This window comes from Ovis canadensis, chromosome 1 (genome assembly GCF_042477335.2).
Source record: "Ovis canadensis isolate MfBH-ARS-UI-01 breed Bighorn chromosome 1, ARS-UI_OviCan_v2, whole genome shotgun sequence".
NCBI lineage: Eukaryota > Metazoa > Chordata > Mammalia > Artiodactyla > Bovidae > Ovis > Ovis canadensis.
The window spans coordinates 31,046,433-31,056,034 of record NC_091245.1 but is presented as its reverse complement, the minus strand read 5'-3'; positions in this window follow the sequence as shown (position 1 = coordinate 31,056,034).

Sequence of the window (9,602 nt, the reverse complement as noted above, 5' to 3'; positions counted from 1 at the left end):
AATTTGCCTGTTACTCCAGGTGTTTCCTAACTTCCTACTTTTGCATTCCAGTCCCCTATAATGAAAAGGACATCTTTTTTGGGTGTTAGTTCTAAAAGGTCTTGTAGGTCTTCATAAAACCTTTCAGCTTCAGTTTCTTCAACATTACTGGTTGGGTCATAGGCTTGGATAACTGTGATATTGAATGGTTTGCCTTGGAGACGAACAGAGATCATTCTGTCGTTTTTGAGATTGCATCCAAGTACTGCATTTCAGACTCTTTTGTTGACCATGATGGCTACTCCATTTCTTCTGAGGGATTCCTGCCCGCTGTAGTATATATGATGGTCTTCTGAGTTAAATTCACCCATTCCAGTCCATTTTAGTTCGCTGACTCCTAGAATGTCAACGTTCACCCTTGCCATCTCTTGTTTGACCACTTCCAATTTGCCTTGATTCATGGACCTGACATTCCAGGTTCCTATGCAATATTGCTCTTTACAGCATCGGATCTTACTTCCATCACCAGTCACATCCACAACTGGGTATTGTTTTTGCTTTGGCTCCATCCTTTCATTCTTTCTGGAGTTATTTCTCCACTGATCTCCAGTAGCATATTGGGCACCTGCTGACCTGGGGAGTTCCTCTTTTGGTATCCTCTCATTTTGCCTTTTCATAATGTTCATGGGGTTCTCAAGGCAAGAATACTGAAGTGGCTTGCCATTCCCTTCTCCAGTGGACCACATTCTATCAGACCTCTCCACCATGACCTGCCCATCTTGGTTTGCCCCGCAGGCATGGCTCGGTTTCATTGAGTGAGATAAGGCTGTGGTAATTCTTGCAATCCATAAGCATAGAGTGTTTTTCCATATACTTTTTGCTTCTTCTATTTCTTTCACTGATGTCTTCAGCATACATATCTTTAGCTTCCTTGGTTAAAGCTATTCAAAGGTATTTTATTCTTTTCTATGCAATTGTAAATGGGATCACTTTCATTCCTGATAGTTTATTGTTAATGTACAAAAATACTACTGAATTTTGCATATTGATTTTTTTTATCTTGAAACTTTACTGAATTTATTAGTTGTAACAGCTGAACAGCTTTTTGGTTGTCTTTATTTTTTATTTATATCATGTCATCCACAAATGGAGACAATTTTACCTCTTTCTGATTTGGATGACTTTTATTTCTTTTTCTTGCCTATTGCTCTGCCAAGGACTTCTAGTCTTATGTTGAATAAAAGTGGTAAGAGTGAGCATCCTTGTCTTGCTACTGATCTTACAGGAAATGTTTTCAATTTTTTATTATTATGTTGTTAGCTGTGGACTTGTCATAAATGGGCTTTATTATGTTGAAGCATATTATCTTCCTACCTAGTTTGCTGAGGGTTTGCTCATGAATGGTTTTTGTATCTTGTCATATGTTTTCTCTGCACTGAGATGATAATATGATCCTTCATTTTCTTATGGGCTGTATCATATTGATTGATATGTAGGAATTAAACCATCCTTGCATCCCACTTGATTATGGTGTAAGATCCTTTTAATGTATTGTTGAATTCAGATTGCTAACATTGTGTTGAGAACTTTTGCATCGATGTTCACCAGGGATATTGGCCTGTAATTTTTTCTGTGCATTTTTTTTTTATTGTTGGGAAGATTCAAACCTTTTCCTGAATATCAACCATCTCCAATTTGAAGCAGTATCCTACTTGGCTCATGTTTTTAAACTAATTATGCAAAAGTGGGAACCATTTGCAATTGGCTCCAGAAAATGACTGACTTGATGCCTATCTCTTTGGGACAATTGGAAGCAAAAGGACACATTTTCAGTCTATAATTCTGCTTTTCTATTCAGAGACCCCACAGAACAAAGGGTCTCTCTTGTCTGACAAGGTAAGAAAGCCTCTGTGCTGTTGAATACCTATAGGTTTGTCACAGAGTTTGTTTGTGGAGTAAAGTAGATAATGCTATACTCCATCCTGAAATGGAGCAATAGAGGTCAGGTGGTGGTTGTTAACTACTCAAAGTCTCAAGTTTGCAGTTATCATATTACTTGTAAAGGAGATAGCAGATAGGAATGGTTGAGTTATAGAGAGTTATTGAGATTATTAATAAAACACCACATCCAATGAGCAAATAGATGGTGGTCAATGAGCATATCACTTAAGCTTAATATATAGAAGCTTAATATATACAATATAAGCTTAATATATATAATATACACAATGCAAAGAAAGCAAGAATGGAAGAGCAAGAGACTGAAGGAGACTGCCCTAATAAAATATTTGAATCTCTTGCCTAGTTCCCATATCAGAGGCAGTTTTTCAGCTTATAACTTGTTAACTTGAAGATGTGGCTCAGTCACTGTGAGGAAAGACCCTGCCATACCAAAGCAAATGTATACTGTGTTAATTAACACAGGCTTTCCCCAAAGGGAAACAAACTTCAGCCATTTATTTCATTCATTAGGAAAAGGGAAACTCTAAAAGACAGAGAATTATCACAGATCACCTATTACAGTGGGGAAATACAAGAGCCCTGCAAATGGAATCCTGGCCAAAGGTCGACTAACAATCAGTCCACTGGTTCACAGGCCCACCTGGTGGTCATTTCCCCAGCCTCTGAATGTATAAATAGGTTGACATACTTGGCAGTTAGGGTAACCCCTATCCTGGGTCCATGAGATAAGAGCTATCATAATAGAGAAGCTAAGGAGAAGACTCTGGCAGTGCCCATCTCACCCTATGATAGCAAATCACAAACAGTATCACCTTACTTCGGGATGGAGGAGATTAGTGTCATATTAAGGATCTCAAGGATGTATGAGTAGAGGACTCTATCATATGAATTCACTAATATGGTCTCTGCTGAAAACAAATAGATTCTGGAAAGTGACTGTAAACTACTGTAAGCTCAGTCAAGAAGTGGCCCCAATGCTATTGCTGTGGGACCCAGTAAACTTGACTTGGTGAATGTGCTCTTTACTATTCCAATTAGAAAAGGTTTTTAAAAATTAGCATTCATATGGAAAAGATGAAATATTTGTGTATAATTTTGCCAAGTCCATGTTAATTTGTCCATTTTCCATCATAATATAGTCTAAAGATATTTGAACCTCAAGGATATACCATGCAATATCATATTGATGACATCATGCAGATTGAGTTGAATGAGCAACAAGTACTCAGTACAATGGAGACCCTGGTAAGACAAAAGTACTCCAAAAGGTGGGAAATAAAACTTAACAAAGATTCAGAATTTTGCCACTATACTGGAGTACTTTAGGGATCCAGTTCACACTTGTTATACATTAGATGCAATGTTATACATTAGAGATCCATTGGTCAGGGCATGCTAGGCCATGCACTCCAATTAAAAGACAAATTCCTGAATCTTGTACCTGCTACCATAAAGAAAGAAGCAAAAGCACTTGGCAGAAATTTTCAGGTTCCAAAGGCATCATACTGTACACCTTGGAATAATGTTCTGGTCATATACCAAATGACAGGAAAGGCTCCAGCTTAACCATGATGAATACTAAGTACTCATGTGTCTAGGACTGCCATTAGTCATTGGATGTGAGCAGCCCTGGGAAAAGTTTGACCTTGAAGAAGGCAGAACTCTGCAGCTGAGTTGACCCTCAAAGGAGATGACAGCTGAATTCTGTCTGCTGGTAGTACCCCAGCAGCTGGGGCAACAAATCCTTTCTTGAAGGGAGATCTGGGCAGCACATCTCCATGTCATCAAACAGTGTATAGAATGATGGTTAAGAGCTGGGCAAGAGAGATAAACTTAATGCTGAAATCTGGCTCCTTTACTTTACAAATGCATTAGCTGAGGAAATTTACTTGAACTCTCTAAGGCTCAGTTTTATCATCTATAAGGTGAGGATAATAACAGTACTTTGATTGTGAGACATATTGTTACACATAAACGAATATATGCTAAGAACTTAACAGAGTGCTCAAAATTGCCACCTATCATTCTTATCATTAATTATTTGTAAACTGAGATTAAGCAGTTAAAATCAGGCATGTGTCAGGTATAATCATGATTAATTATGCCCCGATTATTTCTCCTTTTTCTTCTAATTTCTTTCTGAACAATGTTTCAAAGTCTCCATATGATTTTCTCTGATGAATGTTTGGCATTGAGGAGAAAGGTAATATCTGCAGAGGATTAAGAAGGGAAAATTCTTTGTTGTGTTTGCTTACTGCATCAGTAGCCCTAGCAACTCAGCTACAGGTTGGCTCTGTAGACACTGCTGTTCAACTTAGATTTATGCTGCACAGGTTGCAGACATGCATTAGAATGAATTCCCCAGGCTTCTTGCTATCCTAACACTCTTCTGAGACACCTAAATATTCTGATCAAAGATTTCCACTTGCTGGAGAAGTGAAGCATAGTTTGACCAAATCTAATTTTGTGTGGATATGGGTATGTTTTCATTTCCCCTTCCATAAAGAAGAAAAAAAAGAAAGAAAGAAAGAAAAAAGGGGGGAGAAGCATATGTTATTTCTTTGCTGCCATTTGAAACAGCCAAGTTGAGAGCCAATTTATTCAGCTTAATTCATTCCAGATTTCTCAAGGAATAAACAATGTTCTTGAGAATTCTCAGATGTATGGCCAGTAGAGATCCAGTTGCCCAGGAGAGCTAATGTCTAAATGCAGGTACCCCTTAATCAGGGTGCGAGGCCTTGGCAGAGGGGTGGTGAACTAAGAACACTCTCTGGGATGCCCCCAAGACCCCAGAGCTGTGTGATGTGACGATTGCTTTGCATAGCTAAGCATAGACTTAGGACAGCCTGTTAGGATCCCTAGAAGCAATATTGGTTTCATTGTTCAAAACTCAAATCAAATCTGCAGAGAGAGAAGAGATTTCTCAGAAAGGGAAAAACAAAGGAACTTTGCTTATACTCTTTTCATGAGTCCTAAATATCCTTCAAGACCCCCAAAGAGCCCACCTTTTCTATAAAGCCTTCCTAGGTGATTCTGGCCTATAAAGTTAGAGGACTCCTACTGGAGCTGTTTCAAATCACATTTCTCAGATGAGGAAATAGAGATTTGCTGTTCTCCAAACACCCCTCTTACTGAGAACATCTAATTCTTACTAAAGAAAATTATATTCTTTGGAGGCAGGTGTTGTAGGATCAAATTTGGTTTCATTTTTACTTTATAAATTTAGGCAAGTTAGCTCCCTGATCCGGCTTCCTCATTTGAAAAATGAAGACAATTTCAAGGTTTCAGACAACACATATGTGTGAAACAGTACAAATATTATTGTAATTTTTGTTCCTTCATCATTGTGAGTTTGGTTTCCTCCAGTACATCATAAGCTCCTTGGAGTACCAAGCACCACAGTGAGAGGGACAGTCTATGTGCTATTTGTGCTTAGATCCATTCCTTACCTTTTGATTTGTATCACTGGGGATGACTCCTGAATTTCCCCAGGTTGGGCCCTGGAAGGCACATGTTGGAGATAAGAGGCCAAAGAGAAAACAGAATCCAGATTATCCACCCTCCTCTCTCTGACTTCCACAGTGTCTCTGGCCCTGGCTGTGTTTCCTCTCCGGCCACTAGATGATTCTGTCTGGGTCCATCTCTGCCCTGTGCTAGGCTTCTTAGTCCTTTCGCCTATGTAACCAGTTTCCCCTGAGCTCAATTTGGAGTGCTTCCAGTTTGAACGCTGACTCATATATTGAGTATGGCGCAGATACTAAATAAGTAATTGCTGTATATTTTTAAAAAGACTTTAAAGAGTCCTGGTTAATATAGTATATTGGAACTCAATAGATCCTGTGCTATGCTCAGTTGCACAGAGTTGTTTCTGACTCTTTGAAACCCTATGGATTATAACCCACCAGGTTCCTCTGTCCATGGGATCTCCAGGTAAGAATACTGGAGTGGGTTTCCATGCCCTCCTCCAGGAGAGCTTCTTGACTCAGGGACTGAATCTGCATCTCTTGCATCTCCCTCATTGGCAGGCAGGTTCTTTACCACCAGTGCCACCTGGGAAGCCCCCGATAGATCCTAAATATGTGCAGAGTCCCAACATAACCATTTTATAGATAAAGAAACTACAGCCCAGAAAAGGAAAATGAGTTCACCAAGAAACACAACTTAGAAAGTACACAACATTTATGCTCACATGAAAGACATTTTTACCAGATCTACAGGGCACATTCCTTCTTAGCACATGGCTTGATATAGAGAGGATGCTATAAATGTTTATCAAATGGAACTCATTCACTGGTCAAATATAAACTCCTTGGACTAGGAGACAGAGAGAGACTATAAAGATGCTAATATATATCATAGAATCTGACTTATAGTTAAAATATTAGTATTAAAATTTGACATACAAATTTCCTGCCAATACTCTGGGAGACAAATGTTACATAGTTTGCAAAATAATTTCTCACATAAGCCACAGAACAACTTTGTGGGATAGGAGGCAAAAGTCAGTATTTATTAGGATTGTTTTATAGTTGAGGAGGCTAAAATTATGGGATTTAAAGTGACTTGTTCAAAGTAAGATCCCAGTTTGAATTCAAATAGATCTTCTGATTACAAAGTGAATATTGTTCCAATTACACTCCCCCATGCTCCCTATCTAACATCTGAAGTAGATACACCATCTGGAAACTATAATATATTTAGCCATTATGGCAGCATTAACAAGTTAGAAATATCCTTCTCAAAATGGGTTACTTACAGCTCTAGGGGGCTCACAGGGCTGTCCTGGGGCTACTTGAAGCCAAAGAATAAACCTGCTGGACCTTCCTTTGCATGAAATTTATTTGATGGCTTGAGAAAATATGTAAGTACTTAAATAAAAGATTGTTTTGCATTAAAATAACATGATTATGAGGAAGAATACAAATTCTTGTGATTTTATTACAAAATACAATCCCTGAAAGCATTTTTGAGTTTGTCATTGCAGTTTTAGGTCATGCCTATGTTTCTGGGGAAGTGTCTTCATTCTCCAACCAGAAGTACTTTAGTAAGAGTTTAATAAATAGTATACTTTTAAAGGATATCATTTTTTTAAAAAAATAAAAGTAATATATGCACATAATTAACAAATCAAATTGTATAGAGGGATAGTAATGAAAACCAAAAGTTTTCTTCTCCTACTTTCCCTCCCATCCTCATGCCCAGTCTTACTCCCAGAAACAGCAATCTATTATGTGTTTTTCTGTTTTTTAATAGTTTATCTTCTTTTTTTAAAAAATTGGAGTATAATTGCTTTACAATGTTGTGTTAATTTCTGCTGTACAATGGAATGTATCATCTGTATTTATACATATATCCCCTCCCTCTTGAACCTCCCTCCCTCCCATCCCCCCATCCGACTTAGGTAGGTCATCAGAACTCAGCTGAGCTCCTTGTGCTATACAGCAACTTCCCAACAGCTATCTATTTTACGCACAGTAATGTGTATATTTAGGTCCTAATTACTCAATTCACCCCACCCTTCCTTTCTCCTCCTGCGTCCACATATCCATTCTCTAATCTGTCTGGAAATAGGTTCATCTATACTGATTTTCTAGAAACCACTTATATGTGTTAATATATGATATTTGTTTTGTTTCTGACTTACTTCATTCAGTATAACAGACTCCGATCCAAACAGTCCATTCAGAAGGCGATCAGCCCTGGGATTTCTTTGGAAGGACTGATGCTAAAGCTGAAACGCCAGTACTTTGGCCACCTCATGTGAAGAGCTGACTCATTGGAAAAGACTCTGATGCTGGGAGGGATTGGGGGCACGAGGAGAAGGGGACGACAGCAGATGAGATGGCTGGATGGCATCACCAACTCTATGGACGTGAGTTTGAGTGAATTCCGGGAGTTGGTGATGGACAGGGAGGCCTCGCGAGCTGCAACTCATGGGGTCGCAAAGAGTCAGACTCGACTGAGCAATTGAACTGACTGACTGACTGAAGTTCATCTACATCTCTACAAATGACCCAATTTTGTTCCTTTTATGGCTGACTAATATTCCGTTGTATATATTTCTTACATTGTCTTTACCCACTCATCTGTCATTGGGCATTTGGGTTGTTTCCATGTCCTGGTTATTGTATATAGTACTACAATGAACATTGGGGAGCCTGTGTCTTTTGGAATTATTGTTTTCTCAGGGTATACGCCCAGTGGTGGGATTTCTAGGTCATATGGGACTTCTGTTTTTATTTTTTTAAGGAACCTCCACAGTATTCTCCACAGTGACTGTGTCAATTTACATTCCCACCAGCAGTGCAAGTAGATTCCCTTTTCTCCACTAACTTTCTAATTTATCATCTGTACCTTTTTTATGATGGTCATTCTGACCAGTGTGCAGTGATGATATCTAATAGCTCATGGAACTCAAATCAAAAAACCAATCAAAAAACAGGCAGAAGACCTAAATAAAGATCCCTCCAAAGAAAACAAACTACTGACCAAACATACATGAAAATGTGCTAAATGCAAATAAATCTTTAAATAATGATTGTTTTACCATTTCTTGGTAAATCAACTTTTAATATTGTTCATTAGCTTCTGCTTATGACAGATTTGTTCAAAATCAGGAAAGGAGTACATCAAGGCTATATATTGTCACTCTGATTATTTAACTTATTTGCAGAGTACATCATGAGAAACCCTGGGCTGGAAGAAGCACAAGCTGGAATAAAGATTGCTGGGAGAAATATCAGTAACCTCAGATATGCAGATGACACCATCCTTATGGCAGAAAGTGAAGAGGAACTAAAGAGCCTCTTGATGAAAGTAAAAGAGGAGAGTGAAAAAGTTGGCTTAAAGTTCAACATTCAGAAAACTAAGATAATGACATCTGGTCCCATCACTTCATGGCAAATAGATGGGGAAACAGTGGAAACAGTGGCTGACTTTATTTTGGAGGGCTCCAAAATCACTGCAGATGGTGATTGCAGCCATGAAGTTAAAAGATGTTTGCTCCTTGGAAGGAAAGTTATGACCAACCTAGACAGCATATTAAAAAGCAGAGACATTACTTTGCCAACAAAGGTCTGTCTAGTAAAGGCTATGTTTTTTCCAGTAGTCATGTACAGATGTGAGAGTTGAACTATAACGAAAGCTGAGTGCCGAAGAATGGATGGTTTTGAACTGTGGTGTTGGAGAAGACTCTTGAGAGTCCCTTGAACACAAGGAGATCCAACCAGTTCATCCTAAAGGAGATCAGTCCTAAGTGTTCATTGGAAGGACTGATGTTGAAGCTGAAACTCCAATACTTTGGCCACCTGATGCAAAAAGCTGACTCATTTGAAAAGACCCTGATGCTGGGAAAGATTAAGCACAGGAGGATGAGATGGTTGGATGGCATCACCAACTCAATGGACATGAGTTTGGGTAAACTCCGGGAGTTGGTGATGGACAGGGAAATCTGGTGTGCTGTGGTCCATGGGGTCACAAAGAGTCGGACACGACTGAGCAACTGAACTGAACATCATTTTAATGCCTCTAAAAACATCCTTTTCTATCTTTGAGCTTGCTTTTTTATCCCCTTGATGGTTTTGATATGGTATTAAGATGAACAATATCTTAATATTGTTATGATCAAATCAGTCAGTCTCATTTTTGTGCCCTACTTTCTC